This window comes from Carcharodon carcharias, chromosome 15 (genome assembly GCF_017639515.1).
Source record: "Carcharodon carcharias isolate sCarCar2 chromosome 15, sCarCar2.pri, whole genome shotgun sequence".
NCBI classification, from domain to species: Eukaryota; Metazoa; Chordata; class Chondrichthyes; order Lamniformes; family Lamnidae; genus Carcharodon; species Carcharodon carcharias.
The window spans coordinates 58,805,534-58,826,888 of record NC_054481.1 but is presented as its reverse complement, the minus strand read 5'-3'; the positions used below and the strand labels follow the sequence as shown (position 1 = coordinate 58,826,888).

The following is a 21,355-nucleotide window of genomic DNA, read 5'->3' as shown; positions in this document are numbered from 1 at the left end:
TTATATTAAATAACATTTGAGCAGTTTAAGAGCTGGGGGAAGAGAAAAGGCAGGTGGGGGTGGATGTGGGGCGCGGGAAGACTGTAGGCAGTGTGCTCCTAACTCAGGCTGAATACTACAGGCTGCTGTTTAATTACTGCATTAAATTCTTGGTTTTACTCCAGCTCTGGGCTGTGGGAGTTTTTGATAATCAGGCTGAGAAACCTGCTGTCATTAATGAGAGAATATTTACAATATTTGAGAGGAAGAGGGATAGATGCATTATAATGTGTGCTCGTGCCTACTTAATGACTTTCCTGAGGATTCTGGCAGTTTCTTTTTGTTCAGGAAATGTGAAGGCAGCAGCTGCTCAATGCCTGACTTGATGACTTTAAACCAGACAAGAAAGGATTTATCTTTCCACTAGAACTTCTACAGGTAAATATATAAAGGAACGATGAGTGAATTTCCTGTTCACTATGTCCCAGTTGTACTGGGGTTTTAACTGTCTCACAACACTGTTCTGGTACTGCTGTGTCCCAGTATTGCTTGTGACATCATTGCACCCATGCGGCAATGGCCCAATCAGATACATGGCTGTGTTGAAACTTCTCTGATAGCAAACAGATTTTTTTTTTTAATCTTCCTCTCTTTAAAACATGAAACACAAGTTGGTGCAGAGAAAGACGTGAAGCATTAATGTTTATCAGTTCTCTTCTGCAGACCCAGCAACAGTTTTCAGGCCTGACTATTTGTACTAGTCCTTCATTATTAAGGGGTTCTTGCGCTTTCCACAAGTAATGGCAATCTTCAATACACACAAACTGCTCTTGCTCATAGCAGTCTCTCTAACTATCAGTGAAAACCAATTAACCTGCACAGCTTCATACCATCATGTGTCAGGACAAGAAGACTATTTTTAAACTCGGATCTTGCAGCCTCCTAACCCGTTGCTTATGTTGCCTTTCCAGATTGCGAAATCATTGTCAAAATGGTAGTGCACCTTAAATCAGCCAGGATTCTCAGCCATTGTAGCAATGCTAATTGAACAGCTAGTAACAGAAAATGAGCAGAGTTCAGTCTCATGATATTTCTGCCCATTTTTTCAGACTGGTGTTGCATCTGCCGGGCACAGGGTTATCTCATCAGTGCTTAGTGTACTCATTTATTTTAAAATTCCTGTCTGGAATATAGCATTTAGTTCAGTACACCACAGTTAAGGAAGGATATACTGATGTTGTTGGGGGTGCAGCACAGAATGCCCGAAGTCCTGCTGGGCATAATCCTTGACCAAGAGGGTTTCAGTGAACCCACAAGGCAGATGTATTGGCCCATGTTTTTTTTTTAAAAAGGCCTTTTTGTCTTTAAAATGCTCAATTCTACTTCTCACCAGATGTTGGTCCAAATCCAGTCAAAGCAGCCAAATGATTCCAAATCAACTCCTTTTTTCGAGAGTCTGCATCACATGCCTTCCCTCTTGGAGGATTAATGCTTAAAATCTAATCTTGTTTGGCTTATGTATTTTGTTTATGTGTTCCCTAGTTCCAAACTCGCTCATTATTTTCAGATTAAATATTTTGCTTATTTCATCTGTACCAAATAAATAGATGTGAACTTTCAACAGCAACAGTGACAATGCCATACTAGCAAAGACCCACAAAACATTTGTGGCTAAAATAACAGGCTGTAACATCCAAGCTCCAGGGCATCATATCTGGGGAGTACCCCAAGGATGCGCTGGGGCACCCCCAACCCCCGGAAGATCCCAGGTAAGGTGTACAAGGCAATTTCCTGGCAAGTACAAATTTCCCCTGGGCAATTGCCCTGCACTTGGAACTATCCAAAGAATGCGATTTAAATCGCAAACTTCGATGGTTCTGACTGTGATACATCAATAGTTACCCAGAAACAGTTAGAAGAATTAAAACCACTTCTAGCTTCTGGGTAACTGTTGTGCAAACCCACACTGATCACCGCTCTCCTCTGCAACCCCCCCTCCCCCACCCACCACACACACACAAACACGGGACTTCCCTCATACACCTCACATCCACAGGGGACTCGTACCACCACCTGACCACTCCCTTGCCATGGGATTTCCCCAGGTCTCGCCACAGGACATTCCCCTCCACAGGTCTCCACACACATCCCTCCACCACCGCCCCCATACCCCCCCCCACCATGGGACAATGGGACACCCACATCATCCACTCCACAGGATTTCCCCACTGTTGCCCAGCACCCCCCACCACAGGACTTCCTCCAACCCCTTACTACCCCTCAAGGTCAGCCCGAACACCCCAACCCCCCCAGGCCCAACTTGATTGGACCTCCCTCCTACTGAGACCTGACCCAAACGCACCCCTACCCCCCTAGGCCCAACCCAAACCACCAACCACACCCTCCACCCCCCCACCTTCAAGGTCTAACCGAACCCCACCCCTCCAAGGCCCGACCTGACTGGACCAGACCCCACCTCCCTTCAAAGCCCAAGCCGAACAGCCCCCAAGATCCTACCCACTTGCCTTATACACTTACCTTGTGAAAAACCTTTAAACCTGGCTGGACCTTTAAACTGACCTGATTTATGGCTGCTAGTGCTGTGAAAAGGGGGGCATGGCATACTTACCTTTGACTCTCCAGCCCTCGACACGAGGCCCTGGGAACACACTGCACTGCCCAGATCTTGGCCAGCCTGAGTCAGAAGGCCGGGTGGGTGAGATAGGACTGCCTGGATTTCAAGGTAAGAGCTTTCAAGTGGAGTGGCAATCTGAAGTTACAGCCCAGTATCTTTATTGCAACAATACTTCTTTAAATATAGGATTCTCATTATTCTTTCACCAAAGACTTTAGCAGAAATCAAAAATTCTCACCCTGAAAAAAGCTACATAAAGCTGTGCAAGTGTACAAACAGGCTCAGCAATATAAATGCACATTTTGTCAAGAGTCAAGCCTTGTGATCTGCTTATAGTCCTGGAAATCTAATTGGGAACAGTTTTACCCTGAGTTGAAAGGCAGTTTATAGCTGATGGGATGACATTATTCAAGGAATAACATTCTATTCCTTTGAAATGTTCCTGTTATAAGTCAACATCTATCATCAAAGAAAGCAGCTTCCCAACGATAAATTTTGCTCTCTGTTAAAGTCCTTGTTTAGGATTCAAGTTTCAGAGCAACATTTTAACTGCTCCTTTCTTGAATCTAAGCGCAAATCTGGGATGATTCTGCCCAAAGTGCGGTAGTGAGCGTGAAGGAAGTTGTTTTACCCGCTGGTCGCAATGGTGTGTTTTCATGCCATATTGTCCCATTGCCAGCTTGTTCCAGTGCATTCACAGGAAACGCTGGATCGCTGGTGGGGCGACCTCAGATTCACCTGCCTCATCGTCACTTCAGGCCTTCAGTAATCTGGGCGCCATATTTAAAGGGTGCCTGTTCACAGAGCTAACTCTCTCTAAGGGATTGGAAGCTGCTGGAAAGTCAGGGCTGCCGAAGGGAGGAAAAATGCTGCCCCAAATTTAGCTTTGCCTCCCTCAGGCACCTACTGGACACAGCAGAGGCTCCACTGTGAAGTCTTCTACCCCTGCTCTGGGTGAAGACCAGCAAGCAAGGTCACCAACCCAGCATGGGGGGGCAGTGGCAGCAGGGGTCAGCGCCAACGCTCCGCTAAAGAGAACAGCCACCTAGTGCAAAAACAGGATGAATGATCTCCCCCGGTCTGCCAGGGTAAGTCGCTCTTCTCATCACTCTCAACTCACACTCACAAACCCATCACACATCCACAGGGATCTCACTCACTGCCAGTTCAAGGGACATCACCATTCACTCTCACGCACACCTTCATCCACCCTGCAGATTGTGTCCTCACCCATCCACGGTATCTCTCACCACCCACACATGCCAGGCATCCTTCTCATCTGGCCTGGCAAGTGTCCTGCATACACACTCTCCATCTGTATTCATGCAGGACAAGCTGGCAAACACAAGGGAGAGATCGCAGACTGGTGGAGGAATACCCAACATAAAGACTTTGAAAGTAGAACCACCCAGCTGGCTGGCGGGGATCTGGACCATTCCCGTGCTGACGATGAGGTCGGCGCTGATCAACCAAGCGAGAATCCAGCAGCGCAACATCCATCAGACAACCGTGCTATGAGTGAGGTCCCCTGTTCCGCAGTCCCCTGCCATGCACTAATTATCTCTTTGCTTTCGCAGACGCATCTGGGAGTGTCTGGCCCATCCAAATCCCTTCTTCCTGTGACCTCCAGCTCCACAGGCTGAGGAGAGTGTCACTGCTACACAGCAGGTTCCCAAAAGCAGGCCAGAGCCCTCTAGGTCTCAGCCCTCCAGAGGACGCCTGTCAAGGAAATCAAAAATGGCGTAGCAGTCAGCAGGTTGCCCCCACCTCTGCTGTGGATGTCAGGGGAGCACCAACTCAAAGTGGCAGGGTTAGGAGGTTAAGGTGATGCAGTTGCACAGCCCGGGCATGGGTGTTAATCACCTGTATATAATGTTCACTATTGTAAATAAACCCTTAAGAATGTCTTCTTGTCTATGGTTTCTTGTTGTGATGAGCAGTGCTCATGTCACTCAGATGTGAAACCTTTATGAGCAAGATAAAGCCAGGCGTCTCAGTTTAGGGCCTCTTCCCTGTGCAATGTGTGACTTTCAGAACAAAGTGATGCCTGCACCTCGATGGTGCTTGTCATTGCTGCCAGAACCTAGTGGCAGGCATCACAGAGTTCCATCATTCTCTCTGTGTGCTCTCAGCACCTTTGAGGTGGGGCTGGCCCCCCATCTCTTCAGCATCTGTGACCAGTTATGCTGTGCTCCTGAAGGGGACAGGTGCGGAAGGCTGACAAAGGATCAGGTGCATTTAAAGTTTCACAGCTGTGTCTCCATGATATGATCCTGATCACAGAGCGCAAGTGAGCTGCCCTCAGCCAGACAAGGGTTAGACGTTCACAGAGGCTATGTGAAGATCTATGGAATGTCCTCACTGCATGTCGTCATCACCCTCCTGGAATCTAACGACTATTAGGGTCTCCAATGCATCTCCATGACATGAGCCTGAGCACTGAGAGTATGTGCGCTGCCATCAGCCACACAGGAATCAAACATTCACAGATGCAAGGTGAGGATGTCAGGACTGTCTCATCATCCTCCATGAACCTTGTAGCTATGAGGGCCTCCTGAGTGCGCCTGCCTTGATTAGCCAATCCGATGGCCTCACTGCTGGTATCCTCGCCCTCACTGGAGGAGACATGCAGCTCTTCCATCTCCTCGTAGCCTGGTCCTTACCACAATGCAGTGCCAAGTTGAGTAGTGCGCAGCAAGCTATGATGATGCACAGCACCCTCTGGGGACTGTACTGTAGAGCTCCAAAAGACCTGTCGAGGCAGAAGAACCTTATTTTCAATATGCCTATCGTCTGCTCCACCAAAGACCGGGTCACGGCATGAGCCTTGTTATACCGTCTCTGCTGCAGTCTGAGGCTACCGCACAGGTGTCATCAGCCACGTCCTCTGGATAGCCCTTGTTGAAGTGCCTTCGCAAAGATGGCATCCGCGACCCCATGGATGCACATCTTGCAAGATCCTGTACAGATTACCTCTGGAGCCCTGGATGGAGCCACTGGCATAAAAAATTGAGCACCATGGTCACTTTCACAACCACTGGCAATGGATGCCCGCTATGTCCTCGAGGCACCAAATCCTGCAGCACGTGGCATGTGACACCGACCAGTTCCCTAGACATGCACCATCTTCAGCGACACTGGTTCTCAATCATCTGCAAGAATAACAGGCACCATCCATAGGCCCTAGGTCTAACGAGGCACCTACAAGCAACGGGTCTCCGTGGATCTTCAGCTGCGTGTGCAGCAGGCCCTGCTGCCCCTTCATCTTGAGGGAGGTGTTCCTTTCTTTGCCGAGCCAGGTGCCTCTGTCACACTACTCTTTCTCTGCACCATGTAAGCCATGAGTCATACCGCTAAATCACCACGTTCCATGATCCTGATGTTCTCCTCCTGCAGGATCAAAGAGGGAGGCATGTGGGTTGACATGTGTGTCCTAGGGACCTCTCTTGGGCAAGTCTGAAGGCATCTTCACAATGCAGGAGAGTGCTGGCCACCACCAGTGTGCAGTGTGCTCATTGGCTGTCCAAAACCCCGCCTGCCTCTGCCCCACTCCACTTGACCAATTGGCAGAAGCTTCGGCCATTGGACTGCATGCTTTGCTCTCAGCTCAGGGGCAGGCATTCTTCTAACCTGCACTGCAAGGCTAAGCTCTTAGTTTGAACCATTAGGGATACTGGTCCAAACCTTAATAAAGACATTGCAAGAGGCTGTGAGTGCCTCCACCAGTGACTGAGCCATGCCCACCTTTCACAAGGGGAATCTACAACTTTCCCAGTCGTCCAGTTGTTCTGCTGCCCCCTAAAACGCACATTAATTTGCAGCCTGTGCCTGAGGGGTAAAAAATCCTGCAGCATTCGGTGGCACCTTCATGCTTTTGCATTGCTTGACTCAGCAGAAAATCATCAGAGGCCTGAACCCATGTCAACGGAGCTGCAGCTGTGGAAGAATGCTCACTTTTGACAAACTTTTCCAAGTGTGTGGTCACATTCCATCACCTCCCACCTCCGGTACATACTTGTGTACTTCCTTCGGTCTGTGCTGCCTTGCCCCCAACCTCCCCCCCAGCCTCAACCACGCTGGAGCCCTTACTCCGGCACTGCATCGAAAGCCATCTGGGAAAAAGCGACTTGCCTGTGCAGTGGCCCCCATCCCCTCCCGCCCCCAAACACCCCCGGAATGCACAGCACCTCTTCCTTGATGTCTTACGGCCAATGCTCGCGATTGCTGAGCAAGGTTGTGTGCACTCACCTTCAAGTTCCCCTCGAAGTTTAGGTTGCCAGGTGCACGTTTTTAAAAGGCTGTTGTGAAGCACACTGTTTTGCAGTCATGCCGACATAGGTGGTAAATTTGACGTGGGGTGGGGGGGGGGAATGATTCCAGCGAGCAGGGCTTATAATGCAATGTTAAATTATTGAAATTAGGTTCAATGCAGCGGTGGGAAATGCAGCCCGCCAATGACAGGTGGAGCTGGCGATTGGGCAATCGCAAACTGGTTTCACGGTGGTCTGAAACTGATTTTTGGCTCCCTTGCCATATTGCCCCACCCCACCCACCATGATGCCTGATGCCAACAGGACTGGGTGATTTTACTCTAGGTTTGTGAGATGGCATGCCAATTGGAGTTAGACTAGATTCGTTCATGGGATGTGGGCATTGCTGGAGAGCCCAGTATTTATTGCTCATATTTAATTGCCCTTGTTCATATTGCTGTGGGTCTGGAATCACAAGTAGGCTTTCCCTGTAGGACATTAGAGAACCAGATGGATTTTTATGACAATCAGCAATGGTTTTATGATCATCAGACTTTTAATTCATTCGAATTTTATTGCATTCGAATTTCACCATCTGCTGTGATGTAATTTGAACCCAGATCCCAGGGCATTACCCTGGGTCTCTGGAAGACTAGTCCAGTGACAATACCACTAAACCATCGCCTCCGTAACTGTTACCATCTTCATCTATTGTATCACTGCTGACATATTCTTTTAGTTCAGCTTTTCTAAAACTTTTTAATTCACATCAAGTGAATCTTAATTTTTAGCACAAAGAATAGCTTTAGAACATTTAACCAATTCCATGATCTCATCCACCCATCCCATGCTATCCATTCCCTCATTTGCTATCCATGTCCCATTCCATCCTTCCCATGTCATCCCCATCCATCCATCTCTCCCATGCCTACCCCATCCCATTTCATCCTTCCCATATCATCGCATGCCTCTCATGCCATCCCTGTCCCTCTTAGCTCTCACAGAAACACTCTCTCCAGTCAGGATAACTTTGCCGTTGGGCTCCCCTTTCCACCCGCTTTTTTTTCCAACACCCTCATACCGCCCTGCCACTACCATCAACCATTTTTGCAGTAGGATGGATGTCATGCACTCCAGTCCTCTGAGTGCATATGCCTCAGAATGCACCAGACACCACCCACCAAATAAATCACCAGGTGTGGTGCTTAAACTGACTAATCAAAACAGTCCAGTCAGACAAAAACTGAGATTATTATAGATTCAAACAAACAGATGTTTTCTTTGGGCTTAGCTCAACATGGTTTTGACTAGTCTACTTGACTGCCCAGAGTGTGCCTGTTGCAAGTGGAGTCTGCTGTGTACAAGACACCTCAAGATAGAACAGCTTCTGTTAGTCTTGGTTCCTGGTGGTGTACATTTGGTCTGTTTGAAGTGGAAGGCAGAGGCAATGGAAAAACAACTTTATTGGGGTTAGGAGCAGAAGAAATCAAGTTAACTGACTGGAAAATAAATGTAAAACAGAGATAAAGAAGTATTCTTTGCTCAAACGATGAGAAATACTTCTACTAAGGGTAGTATCAATTGTATGTTTTATTTTATAAAGTACTTACAGGACTGGTTTGATTTGCAAACTTGCTAGTGGTGTGATTTTTCATTAATCACCAGTTTTGGAAGAAAAAGAGAGAGAGAGGGAGAGAGAGGCGAGATAGAAGAGAGGGAGAGAGAGAGAGAGAGGCGAGATAGAAGAGAGGGAGAGAGGGGCAAGATAGAAGAGAGAGAACGAGAGACAAGATAGAAGATAGAGACGAGATAGGAGAGTCGAGATAGGAAAGAGAGAGATGAGATGAGATAGAAAGAGAGAGAGAGAGAGGCGAGGGGATGTGAGAGGTGTCACCCACAGTGTGATGTAAAGGGTCACATGGCAAGGGACCTGGGTCAGTCTAAGAGTATGCAGAGACCTGTGTAGGAGTAAGCTTGGAGTTAGCTTATAGTTTGGGCCATACTTTGTACATATGTAAATATTGCTCCATGTTAACAAAAAACACCACTGTTCAACCTTACAACTCTCTGAACCTCTTAGGTGAGACCTACTGAACAAACCCTTACAACATGGTGGCAGCACATGAACGAACCCAGAGCCGAAGAAACTGATGAAGAACACCAGAGTCTGAAAAACCAAAGGAACAGCGTCCTGCCCTGACTGAGGTGCACTTGAACTGAAGACTCAGCCAGAGATTGCCTAAAAAGCTCCAATGAAAACACAGAGGCTGAAGGGCAGAAGAGAAATCCACTGGGCAGCTAAAAGTCTCCATCAGAGCCCATGCAGGGCCATTGTGAATCCCCATCAACTGCAGAGTCAAAGGACCTAGCCAAGGTGAGCAAAAAATACAGTTCTAAAGGCTGAAGTAGACTTTAAACATCTTCAGGCTATTAATCAGTCAGAGCAGCCCATTTTCTCAATCACTATAGCCAACCAGGGCTCAGAGATGGAGATCATACCACATGGCTGCAGAGCACTGTTGAAAATAAATGAAGTTTTTAGAAACACAGCCAAAGCTGGGAATTGCCTTTCAATCACCTTAACACACACCAACAACGTTCTAAAGAGCCCAAATCTTTGATTACAAAATTCACTGTAAGAAATCAGTCCCTTTGCGATTGCCACAGGAGCCTGCCAAAACCTGAGGAACGTGGGAAGAAGCACTGAAAAACTGGCTACTGCCGTACCATCTTTATAAAGCGAAACAACATTTAAAGCTGTACCTCCCTGAGCCGAAAACAACCATGGACAATAAATCAATCCTACCAGATCAACTTGGACTGGTACAAGGGCCAAACCAGGTGCAGAATTGGGGGCTTTGGCAAAGAAGACTTTCAAGATAAGTGATGGGCTGTAACACCCAAGCTCCAGGGCACTGTAACAGGGGGGTACTCCAAAGATGCACTGGGGAACCCGCGCCACGCCCCCACAACAGAGATTCCCAGGTAAGGATTGCACAGCAATTGCCCAGGAAGTGCAAACTTCCTCTGAACATTTGCCCTGCACTGGGAACCATACAAAAATGTGATTTAAATCGACAACTTTGGATGGTTCTGACTGGGTTACATCAATAGTTACTCAGAAAAAGTTAGGAGGTTTAAAACCGCTTCTAGCTTCTGGGTAACTCATTCAGACCCACACTGAGCCTTCACGGGACTCCACCGAACCCCAATGGGACTCCCACCACCAACCATCCCCTGACAACCCTCCATCCCCCCTCCGCTTTCCCCAAACCCTCAGGAGACTCCTCCAAACCACCTAGCTACCCAACCCTCCAGGGGACTCCTCCAAACCCCTTCGAAGCCTGACCTGACCTCACCCACCACCACCACACCTCCCCAGCCAACTGCCCGACCCACCCCTGCACCCCAACTGTCCGAACCCCCCTGCTCCACCTTGACCACCTGACTCTCTTCCCCAGCAAATGCTACCCACTTACCCTACAAGCTTAACTTCTCCCTGGCTTGAAAATGGCTGGACCTTCTAAACTCACCTGATTGAAGGCAGCCAGTGTCATTAAAGAAAAAAATGGGGACATGGCCTCCTTGTGTATGACTCTGAAGCCCTTGACAGAAGGCCCCAGGAGCATGCTGCCTTACACAGTTTTCATCCGACCTGAGACAGAAGGTTGGGTAAGAGGGTCGAAAGGATTTTGGAGGTAGAAGAGTTGGAGCCAAGTGGCAATTTGACTCTGATTGTCACTCTGCAGATATTCAGGCCCTATAGCTTCGGGGTTAGATAAGAACTGGGGCTGAACTAGTGAGTAGATTACTATATTCAGTTGATCCAATAGCTGATGACATCGTTGCAAGGCAAGGAACAAATGAATCTTAAGTTTGAAGGTGATCTGAAATCCTTTGATACCTACTTTAAGCAGTAATACAATTTTAGTGCAAGCGAAATTCAACAAGTGATTCCAGCAGCCTGGTGAACCCTTTGACTCTTTCTTCAATGAGTTATACAGATTGGCTGAAGGCTGTGACTACAGAGGCCTTAAGTCAGAGCTCATAAGAGACTAATAGAGTAGCTGATGATGCCCTTTCAGATATACAACAGGCAAAAGAAGACCTGACTCTAAAAGAGGGCACCCAAATAGTCAGGCAATCTGAAATTCACCAACACCACTGATTCAACTTACGTGGCGAAGTTAAGCCACGGTATAGAACAACCCCGACTGTCCACAAAACAAAAGGGCAGTGAGACTCAAGACCAAGGAAGACAATACCCAAACAGACCACAAGATGGTGAGAGACCATGTCAATGTTGTGGAGCCAAAACACCTCACAGGTGAGAGCAATGTCCAGCAATCTCTGCGCAGTGCTTCAACAGCAACCAGCTGGGACACTGGGAAAGCCATGCAAGTCTAAGACATCGAGAGGTGTGGAGGATCCCAAAACAGACCAAGAGTTTGAGGTACCACACCAGGAAGAAGTTCAACTGTGCCTTTTGGGCAAGATCATGGATCCTGGATTCTTCTTTTGGAATGCTGACAGCTTGGTAAATGGTCAACTCACCAATTTCAAATTAGACAGGGGAGCCACGTGTGATGGTCTGTTCAGGTAAGGAACTGTGGCTAAAAGACCTCTAGCTACGAACAACAGACACACCAATCTAAGGCCCTGAGGGAATCAGACTTCCAATCATAAACATGATCCTCTGGTATAATGACAAGCAAATATTCAAGATTTTGAGCGTCATCTGAAACCAATCCTTTTCTTCCTTAAGCAGGAATGCTTGTGTTGCCTTTAACCTCCTCAAAACAGCTGACAACGTCAAAACAACCTCTGTCATCAAACACACGGAACTGCAAGTTCCCAAGAGGTGAATAGACTCGTGACTGAGACTTCAGGTCTGAATTATCTTCATTCTTTGCAGAGCCAACTCCCTTGCAAGTGACTGAAGCTCCTCTTTGGTCAGACCAGCCAAACCTTCAGTTAAGTATCACCCCCATACTTCGAGTGGAAGACACACATGAGAATAACCAACAATAGAATGATGAGCCCCAACTCAGGCTCCAACGGTTGCTGTTACACAACTGGGGAATGCCATGGCAAAGAAACTGCAATTTCCAGCAGAAGCACACAGCAGCAAGGTGATGCAGGAGCAGGAGAGTAGTGATATCAACTCATCAGAGCACACCTCGGTGAGGTACAAGGGCACAGGAAAGAACACAGTGTCGTGATGAAAGCCAAACTGCTGGGTAAGTTAATGGATGAAGACCATTCAAACGGAATGGAGATACTCCTTCAACTCCCAAAAAAATCATTGCAAACCCCATGGAGACTACATACTACAAGGGAACAGAGTGAATATTCCCTTCGGAAGGAATGGGACAAGCCTATGGTGTTCAAACAAAGCAGATGGTTGTTGATAAGAAGAGTTCAACTCCAAGGAGTGAAATAAACAAATCAGATGGAGACAACCAAGTGCCAGAAATACAGAATCCTACAACTTCAACTCCAAGCCAACAAAGCTTGCCCAAAGCAACTGAGCTTACCACTCCCCCAAATGTGACCAGAGCGAAATCTGGAAGAATTGTCCAGCCTCTAGACCGTTTGAATTTATAAAGTCGAAGGCTTGAGATGAGGAGAAGGGGTAGCACAAAGAAAAATTATATTGTAAACATGTTGGGTAAAGACTTGACGGAAGTGTAGTACAAGGATGTTTGACATAGCAAGGATTAATGGAGAGCTGGAGAACAGTACTGCCCAGTGTGATGTAAAGGGTTGCATGACAAGGGACTTGGGTTGATCCAAGAGTACGCAGAGACCTGTGTGGAAAGCTCACAGTTTGGGCTATACCGCGTACATCTGTAAATAGTTGTGTTACCAATAAACACCGCTGTTCAAACTTACAAACCTCAAACTCTTAATGAAACCTACTGAACAAACCTCTTTAACAGAAAAGAGAGTGTGCACAAGGCGGCGGGGGGGGGGGGGGGGGGGGGGGGGGGGGGGGGGGGGGGGGGGGGGGGGGGGGGGGGGGGAGGCTAGTGAGGTGGGGAGGCAAGCAAGGAGATTCTAACTCTCTCTTCCTCAGAGTCCCAGTATTGAAACCAGGAATAAGATGTACTGATGAGCAAAGATCTTCATGTGTTGTTGAGGTGGATTTAAACAGAAATGGTAGAAAGATAACAGCATAAGTGGAATAGGCTGTTGGGAAATGAAAGTAAGCTTTAACTGTACAGGTAACATTAGTAGAAAATTTGAGTGAGATTAAAAAAAATGGATGGGACAGTATTAAAAAAAATCAGTATATCTAGAAAATATCATCAAGAAAACACAAACAAGTATATAAATGCACGGATCAAATTGGGGAAATTGAGTCATTGCATTGGATTAACTCTTTATTGGGGTGTTGGAGAGGGCTTTGGGGCTTTTTCCAAAGCCTTTTGCTGGTTTAGTCCTATGCAAACATGTTTTGACAGTTCTGCTGACTGTACTGGGGGTCCCTAAATGGGAAAGAATGATGTAGCTTTGCTTCAAAACATTCTGGTGCCTGCAGCAGACTAAAGACTGTGACCCAGCTATCTAGTGGTATGTGTGGGCCTCAAGAGACATACTGCCAAACCTGAGTGAGTGGGTATCAATTGACTGCAGTTGCTTGTGCTCACTGGGGAGGATCATTTACATTTTAGACCCCCTTGCATCCTTCTTCAAAATGACTGCTACAGTATTGGCTGCAGTGATGCCTTTAAAATCAGGCCTATACTTGAAATCCCACCTCCATTCCACATGTATCAGTGCTAACTGGCTGCCAAACCCACCCTCCAGCTGGTTGCCTCTGCCAAAATCTGAGTCAGGTTCTAAAAATGTAGGCCATTCTTGACTAACCTTGTAGAATTATTTGAGGGACTAACAGTATTAGAAAATAGAGATAATTTAACTAAGTTATATTGGTATTTATGGGTGTTAGGAATGAGTTTTAGTTTTAACATTTACATTTGATTTGTATTTCTGTAGCTGTGTGTTAAGAAAAACTCAATTTGAGTTTTAGTTTCACTCTAAAAATGTGCCTGCATTTCTAATGAGAGTTTTATGACTTAAGTTAAGCAAACTAGAGGAAAAACAGTGCTGTTGCCTAGCAACAGGGGTCAAGAGGAGCAGGTCCCTCCTACAGACACACAGGAGGACAACAGCAGTTTGATTTTGGAAGCTGTTTGAGTTCAGTTGGTTTTGAAGGTAGCTGCCAGGAGATACTGGAGCAAAAGAAACAGATAATCAGCTCCATGCTAAAGAAAAGACCCCAAAATCCAGGGGAGTGGAACAGGAGAAAGTCCCAAGCAGACCTTCTAGTCAAAGGATGGACAGGAACCTGGAAAAGGTCCTGTTAAATGAAGTTAAAATGAAGGGCAGAGAGAAAGGCTCCAAGCTTCAGATTAAAAGAGACAATAGCTGCAGAAAGCAGATTTAAAGTCAGAACAGCTTGCAAGAGGCAAGAAGGTCCAAGGAGATAATTGAAGGTCTGCAACTCTTTGCTATGGGCATGTGAAGCAGTGGTACTGTTGACAGCTGAGTCAGTGAGAGTGCATGTGTGGAAGACAACTTGAATGCATGAGGAGAAATTTCTTCACCAGAGTGGTGAGCCTGTGGAATTCGCTACACAGAAAGTAGTTGAGGCCAAAACATTGTATGTTTTCAAGAAGGAGTTAGATATAGCTTTTGGGATGAAAGGGATCAAAGGATATGGCGAGAAAGCAGGAGCAGGCTATTGAACTGGATGATCAGCCATGATCATAATGAATGGCGGAGCAGGCTTGAAGGGCCAAATGGTCTACTCCTGCTCCTATTTTCTATGTTTCTATGATGACCTAGGAGAGGGGAACATCAAAAGGGGAGTTCAAAACTCTGGAGGTAATTCATTGTGGAAGACATCTGAGAGAAAGCATCAGTTTGGGAGAAGATTCCAAGGTGAGGTCTTGGAGAGTGGAGGATGGAAACCCTCTCGTGAAACATGGAGTGCAGTGAGACCCGCTGGCTCATGGTGTAACAAGCATCCGGGGGCGGGTGGGGGGAGTTGAGGAGAGATCCATAGCATCTTTTTGACATGGCATCTGTCAATTCGTTTCAGAGTGTGGTGTGTCTGACCACAAGGTGCCTATGGGTTTATATGGACTGCGTATTTACTATGAACTTTGAAGTATAAGATATCTTTTGTATCTTGTATTATCCTTAAAAATCTGTATATATCTGTAAAGGTACAATTGTGGGCAAAGGCGTATTGTAATATAGTCCATCTTTTCTTGTTGAAGAAATAAAAAGTTCATCAGCTGACTCTTGTGACTCTGTTCAGCAGCCACTCTTCAAGTATTTAAACAAACAAATTAAAAGTTAGGATCTAAAAAGCTGGGTTCCTCTCTGGGATCAGGCTTGTCCAGGATCATAACCTCATCTAGGATCATAACAACAGTGAGAATAGATAAAGGTAATCTGATACAGCTCTTCAAGATTTTGAAGGCTCAAGATAAACGGTGTAGATTGTTCCATTGACAATGAAGTCAGGAATGAGAAGTCACAAATTCAAAATAATCACAAAAACAATTAAAGGAGAAATAAGATAAAAAGTCTTTCTGCAGATTGTAGCTAGAATATGAAATTTTCTGCCATAAAAGATTGCTGGAACAGAATTCATAAATTCTCTTGAAATTGAATGAGGCAGCGCTTTAAAAAAAAAGGAATACTAAAAGGAAATGAGGAGTGCACAGGAGAATGAGATTTGACTAGTGCTTCAGGTGGCATAGATTTGATGAAACCAATGTTCTATTTCTGTGTTGGATCCAATAAAAGTTGTCTCATTTGTAATCTGTGTTCTGAGCTATTGGAGACAGAAAACTGAAATGATAGCAGCTTGTGCAAACATCACCTTGTTTGTCCAAGCTTAGCACTATTTCCAGGCAGTCAGTTTCAGCAACTGATCTGTCAATCTCTGAAAGACCAGAGGGGGCCTGGAGTGGATGTCTCGGAGATGTCTTTTTGCTAATCTACTTTATGAACGTTGAATACAAATGTAATTTAATTGGAGTTTGGCACCACATGTAAAGAAAATTTAATGAATAATCTTGTGACAAAGCCAAGAAATGAATATTGACTTTGCTTCTATGACACATAGCCATGATAAATGCAAAGACTGTAAGCAGATCTTAGCCCCTAACTGCACAATTAACTTATTTGCTAACTGAAGACTCTGTTTCAAGATTATATATCTGTACAGCTCCCTGCTGCACCAGGACACAGCATCACAGTCCATGTGAAAGACTGCACATAGAAGAGAGAAAAACCACAGCCCAGGGGGAAAATTGCACGAGTACCTGTGTGCACTTGGCTATGATAAAGAAGGAGCCCACCATTTTTGGAATGGTGAGGAAGGTAGTTTGAATATTGTTCACTTACAGTTGTAGACTGCAACATTGAGAAATGACATAGCGTGATATCACAGAATCACAGTTCAGAAGAGGCCCTTCAGCCCATCGAGTCTGCACTGACATGTGAGAAAAACCTGACCTACCTACCTAACCCCATTTACCAGCACTTGGCCCATAGCCTTGAATGTTATGACGTGCCAAGTGCTCATCCAGGTACTTTTTAAAGGATGTGAGGCAACCCACCTCCACCACCCTCCCAGGGAATGCATTCCAGACCATCACCACCTTCTGGGCAAAAAGGTTTTTTCTCACAACCCCCCTAAACCTCCCGCCCCTAACCTTGAACTTGTGCCCTCTTGTGACTGACCCTTCAACTAAGGGGAACAGCTGCTCCCTATCTACCCTGTCCATGCCCCTCAATCTTGTACACCTTGATCAGGTCCCACCTCAGTGTTCTCTGCTCCAACGAAAACAACCCAAGTCTATCCAACCTCTCTTCATAACTTAAATGTTTCATCCCAGGCAACATCCTGGTGAGTGTCCTCTGCACCCCCTCCAGTGCAATTACATCCTCCCTATAATGTGGCCTTCCTATAACTGCACACAGTACTCCAGCTGTGGCCTCACTAAGGTTCTATACAACTCCAACATGACCTCCCTACTTTTGTAATCCATGCCTCTATTGATAAAGGCAAGTGTCCCATATGCCTTTTTCACCACCCCACTAACATGCCCCTCCACCTTCAGAGATCTATGGACACACACGCCAAAGTCCCTTTGTTACTCAGAACTTCCTATTGTCATGCCGTTCATTGAATACTTCCTTGTCAAATTACTCCTTCCAAAGTGTATCACCTCACACTTTTCAGCGTTAAATTCCATCTGCCATTTATCTGCCCATTTGACTATCCCGTCTACATCTTCCTGTAGCCCAAGACACTCAACCTCACTGTTAATCAGCCAGCCAATCTTTGTGTCATCCGCAAACTTACTAATCCTTCCCCCCACATAGTCATCTATGTTGTTTATATAAATGACAAATAATAGGGGACCGAGCACAGATCCCTGTGGTACGCCACTGGACACTGGCTTCCGGTCATGAAAGCAGCCTTCTGTCATCACCCTCTGTCTCATTGGTGTTCAAACTTGAAGTGCCATCCCTTTTTGCTACATTGTTGGGTTAGCACCAAATTTATCTTCATTTTGATCTCTTTCTTTGCCACAGCTGCCTTGATCTCCCTGAAGCCATCTTTCCATTTTTTCTTCACCTTCAGATAAGGATGAGAGGGGACTGGCATAAATGAAGGCTTCATTACAGCTTCCAGGGATGGCATTGTCCTGTACGATTCAGTGCAAGTTTTCATGTATCACCTGGATATTGAGCTAATAATGTCCCTTTTGTCTAATTTATGGGTTACATTGTACAGGAAGCCCCAATGAGAGTAAACCGCAATTCCATGGATTCAGCGAGAAACAGCAGCTCCCTTTTTTTGCTGTTGCTTCAACGGAGAAAGTGATAACTATGTTGACCCTAGTGGGTGATGCATCTCTCATCTTCTGACACAGTAGATATCCCCAATATTAACATTAAAAGGAGCTAGATGCAAATTCAGCTTGTCTGAAGTGCTTTCTTAAGGAGATGGCACAGCTGCCCTGCTCAACCTCTTTAAGCACACAAATGTCCATAATTACTGGATGTCTGTACATGGTGCAGTAGGCTTTGCATTCCACTTAGAATTTTGGGCAGCCCTTTCCTGCTCTTGCCAAAGCAGCTGAAGGGTTTTCCACCAATGGTGGGGCAAAGGGAAGAGATACACAAAGATCTGAGTTAAAAGACAAAAAGCATACAGGAGAGGGTGCAAGGGTGGAGGTGGTTGTGGAGATTGATTGGGAGAGCCTATGGATGGGTTAGAAGTCAAGGGTGTGAATGGAAAATTTAATGATCTATGGGATCATTGTCTGTAGTCATGAGCAGGGGATGCACAAGTGGGTGTGTAGTCTGGCACAGGATGCAGGTGACCAAATATTGGTGTTATGATCCCTGAAGATTCCAAAAAACTAAAAGAACCAAATTTACCAAATGATCCCAATGGAAGAAAATATAAGTTTTTCTTTATCAAACCAAAATCAACACAAATTAATACCACGCCAGCCATGAAATCCTTCAAAACTCCTTCTTCCTCAGGTAGAGTTCAACCCCCTCTCTTCCCGCAGGAATTAATCATCGAGTTGTTTTTACTTCTTCAGAGACCACGACACAGTCGTGAACAAAAGGGGGCACTTCTTCGCTCAGCTCACAGCGATTCTGACAGGAGTGTTCCCCAAAATAACTGAAGCAGCGCTAGTGACGTTATTTCCCCAGCTTTCGGGTTCCATTCTTTTCAGCTGTCTCACACACGTGCACACATTTTCGATTTTTGTTCCCGGGGGGCAGGCTGGATTAGAAGTCGGGCCCATTGCCCCCAGAATGAGAGCGGAGGCTGCTAGGAGCGGACGTGGGCTGGGTGCAAGGCCTGCGTCTGTTCTCCAGAACTTTGTTGAATGTAATAAACAAAATTATTAAAACAAGAAACAGCTCTCCAGCCCTCACTCCCCCATACACTCCCATACCCCATCCATGCCAACCAATGCCACCACCCACCCCCATGGCCCCTCATACACCCTATGTCACATCCCTTCTACCCAACTCTATGGTCTCTCATAGCCCTATGCCCCCCAAATCCCATAGCCCTTTATAATTCTTATGCCAACTTAGTGCCAACTCATGCCCCCATCCATCACCCTTTGCCCTTACCCCCTCCCTGCCAACTCACCTACTTCCTGCCATGGACAAACCTTAGGAGCAAAGCTGACAAAATAAAATTGTGTCTATTGATGACTATTTTAAAGAAAAAAAAGTCCATAGAAATTCATTCAACCATTCTCTTATGAAATCAAAGATTTCTTTTCTACAACTGCTTTGAGCTGTCAGTCAAACTGTTCATTTAACAGGCACCCTACTGTGATAATGTTTGTTTGTAACATCAGTCATTGCAGCACAAATCCTACCAGGAAATTTCAAGCACTAATTTTTTTTGAACTCCAGACTTTTTTCAACCAATTGACAGCTTTGACAATTCCGATGAGTTTCGTCAGTTCCAATGCATTTTGACAGTTCATTGACAGCTTTGACAGTTCCAATGAGTTTATGCACTTTTTATGCACAATCATGTTTACTTTCAACAATCCAAAAATATATCTAACTTCTCCAAAGGATGCCTTACCTCTCCAAAGGTATCCCGGGACCATATTCAAAGGAGTACCCTGGCTATCCAAATGAGTCTTCCAAGATCAGGCCAGCTCTTACCTGGTTTAATCTACATATGCCAGATTTCACACTCTTGGGCTACCTAAATCCCATTTCAGTGGAGACAGTTAATGATTTAAATGGCCAGTTGCCTGTGTAAAATGCGCATGCATGAACCCTGGCCCAACTCTAGATTGATACCTGGAATGAGCGGGTTGTCTTATGACAAAACGTTAGACAGAGTGGGCTTCCTTCCACTGGAGTTTAGGAAAGTGGAGGGTGACTCAATTGAAGTATATAAGATACTAAACAGTATTGACAGGGTGGATGTGAAAATGATGTTTCCTCTGGTGAGAGAGTCCAGAACTAGAGGGTACCGTTTTAAAATTAGGGGTTGCCATTTTAGGGCAGAAATGAGGGGAAATTTTTTCTCCCAGGGTTGTGCAACTTTGGAACACTCTGCCTCTGAAGGTGATAGACTGGGGCGTGGTTGGGTGGTCATTCAATATTTTTAAGGTAGAGGTAAATAGATTCTGGTTAGGCAGGGGAATCATAGATTATTGGGGGTAGATGCGAATGTGGAATTCAAAACAGATCAGCCATGACCTTATTGAATGGCAGAGCAGGCTCGAGGGGCCGAATGGCCTACTTCTGCTCCGATTTTGTTTGTTCGTATGACTTGTCGTGCACCTTGCAAAAATTGGAAATACCGTGTTTGGGGGTGGGATTTAGGATCTTTTGGCCATTTCCGCTATTTTCACCACGATGGAGAGGGTCTCTGCGCCTTAGTTTCTCTTTCAGTTAGAGACTGTCTCAAATGCAGGCTTTGAAACCAAAGTCAGTGCAGACAACATGCTCCCCCTGCCCCGGTCACTGTGAAAACAGAAGACCTAATCACAATTGCTTGGATTGAAATTTAGAGGGTGGAGAACGGGGTGCTGTCAAATGAGACATTGGGGTAACCGAATCAGGTGCTGACAAAACCGCGAATGAGGGTTTCAGGGACAGAGGAGCCGAGGTAGGGTCTGAAGTGATCTGCGTGATGGATGGATTGTACAGTTTGAAGTAGAACTCCAAGTCAAGCAAGGTTAATTACCATAATACTATACCACACAGAACCAAACTTTCTCAATAGCAAAATGGAATAGGCAGGAAATAGATACTACACAACACTCCAAAATTAATGCTTAATAACCTATCAATATCACAGTAGCTGGACTCAACAGGAATAGTAATTGACATGTTTAGATATTTAATTAATCTCATCAGATAATAAAAGTACCATGGTGGAAGCAATAAAAAAAAACTTTTACTCCAGCTCTTAAAAGACTTTTTGACTTCCTTAAACAGCACCTTCCAAACCCATGACCACAACGATCTAGAAAGACAAGGGCAGCAGGCACATGGAGATACCACCAGCTGGAAGTTCCCCTCCAAGCCACAAACAATTCTGACTTGAAAATATATCACTGTTTCTTTACTGTCAGTGGGTCAAAATCTTGGAACTCCCTCCTTAACAGGGCTGTGGGTATACTTACACTATTGGACTGCAGCGGTTCAAGGCGGCAGCTCACCACCACCTTCTCAAGGGCAATTAGGGATGGGCAATAAATGCTAGCCTAGGCAGTGATGCCCACATCCCATGAATGAATAGAAGTAAAATCCCCAAGACAAACTTTGACCTAAGATAAGGGAATTGACAGTTTCTACATTTTGTTTTCTCTGCAGAGACTGGTTGCTGTCCCAAATTGTTCACTCCACAAATCAACTTCCCCCAGATGCCCCACTAATTTTTTTTCCTCAT

At 45.7% G+C, this 21,355-nt stretch overlaps 1 protein-coding gene across 2 annotated transcripts in view; it reads right to left on the bottom strand.

The window, feature by feature from the left end:
- The window catches only part of prkcba (protein kinase C, beta a), a 273,443-nt gene that overhangs the window by 114,442 nt on the left and 137,646 nt on the right, over positions 1 to 21,355 (bottom strand). The gene's annotated exons all lie outside the window — the stretch shown is intronic.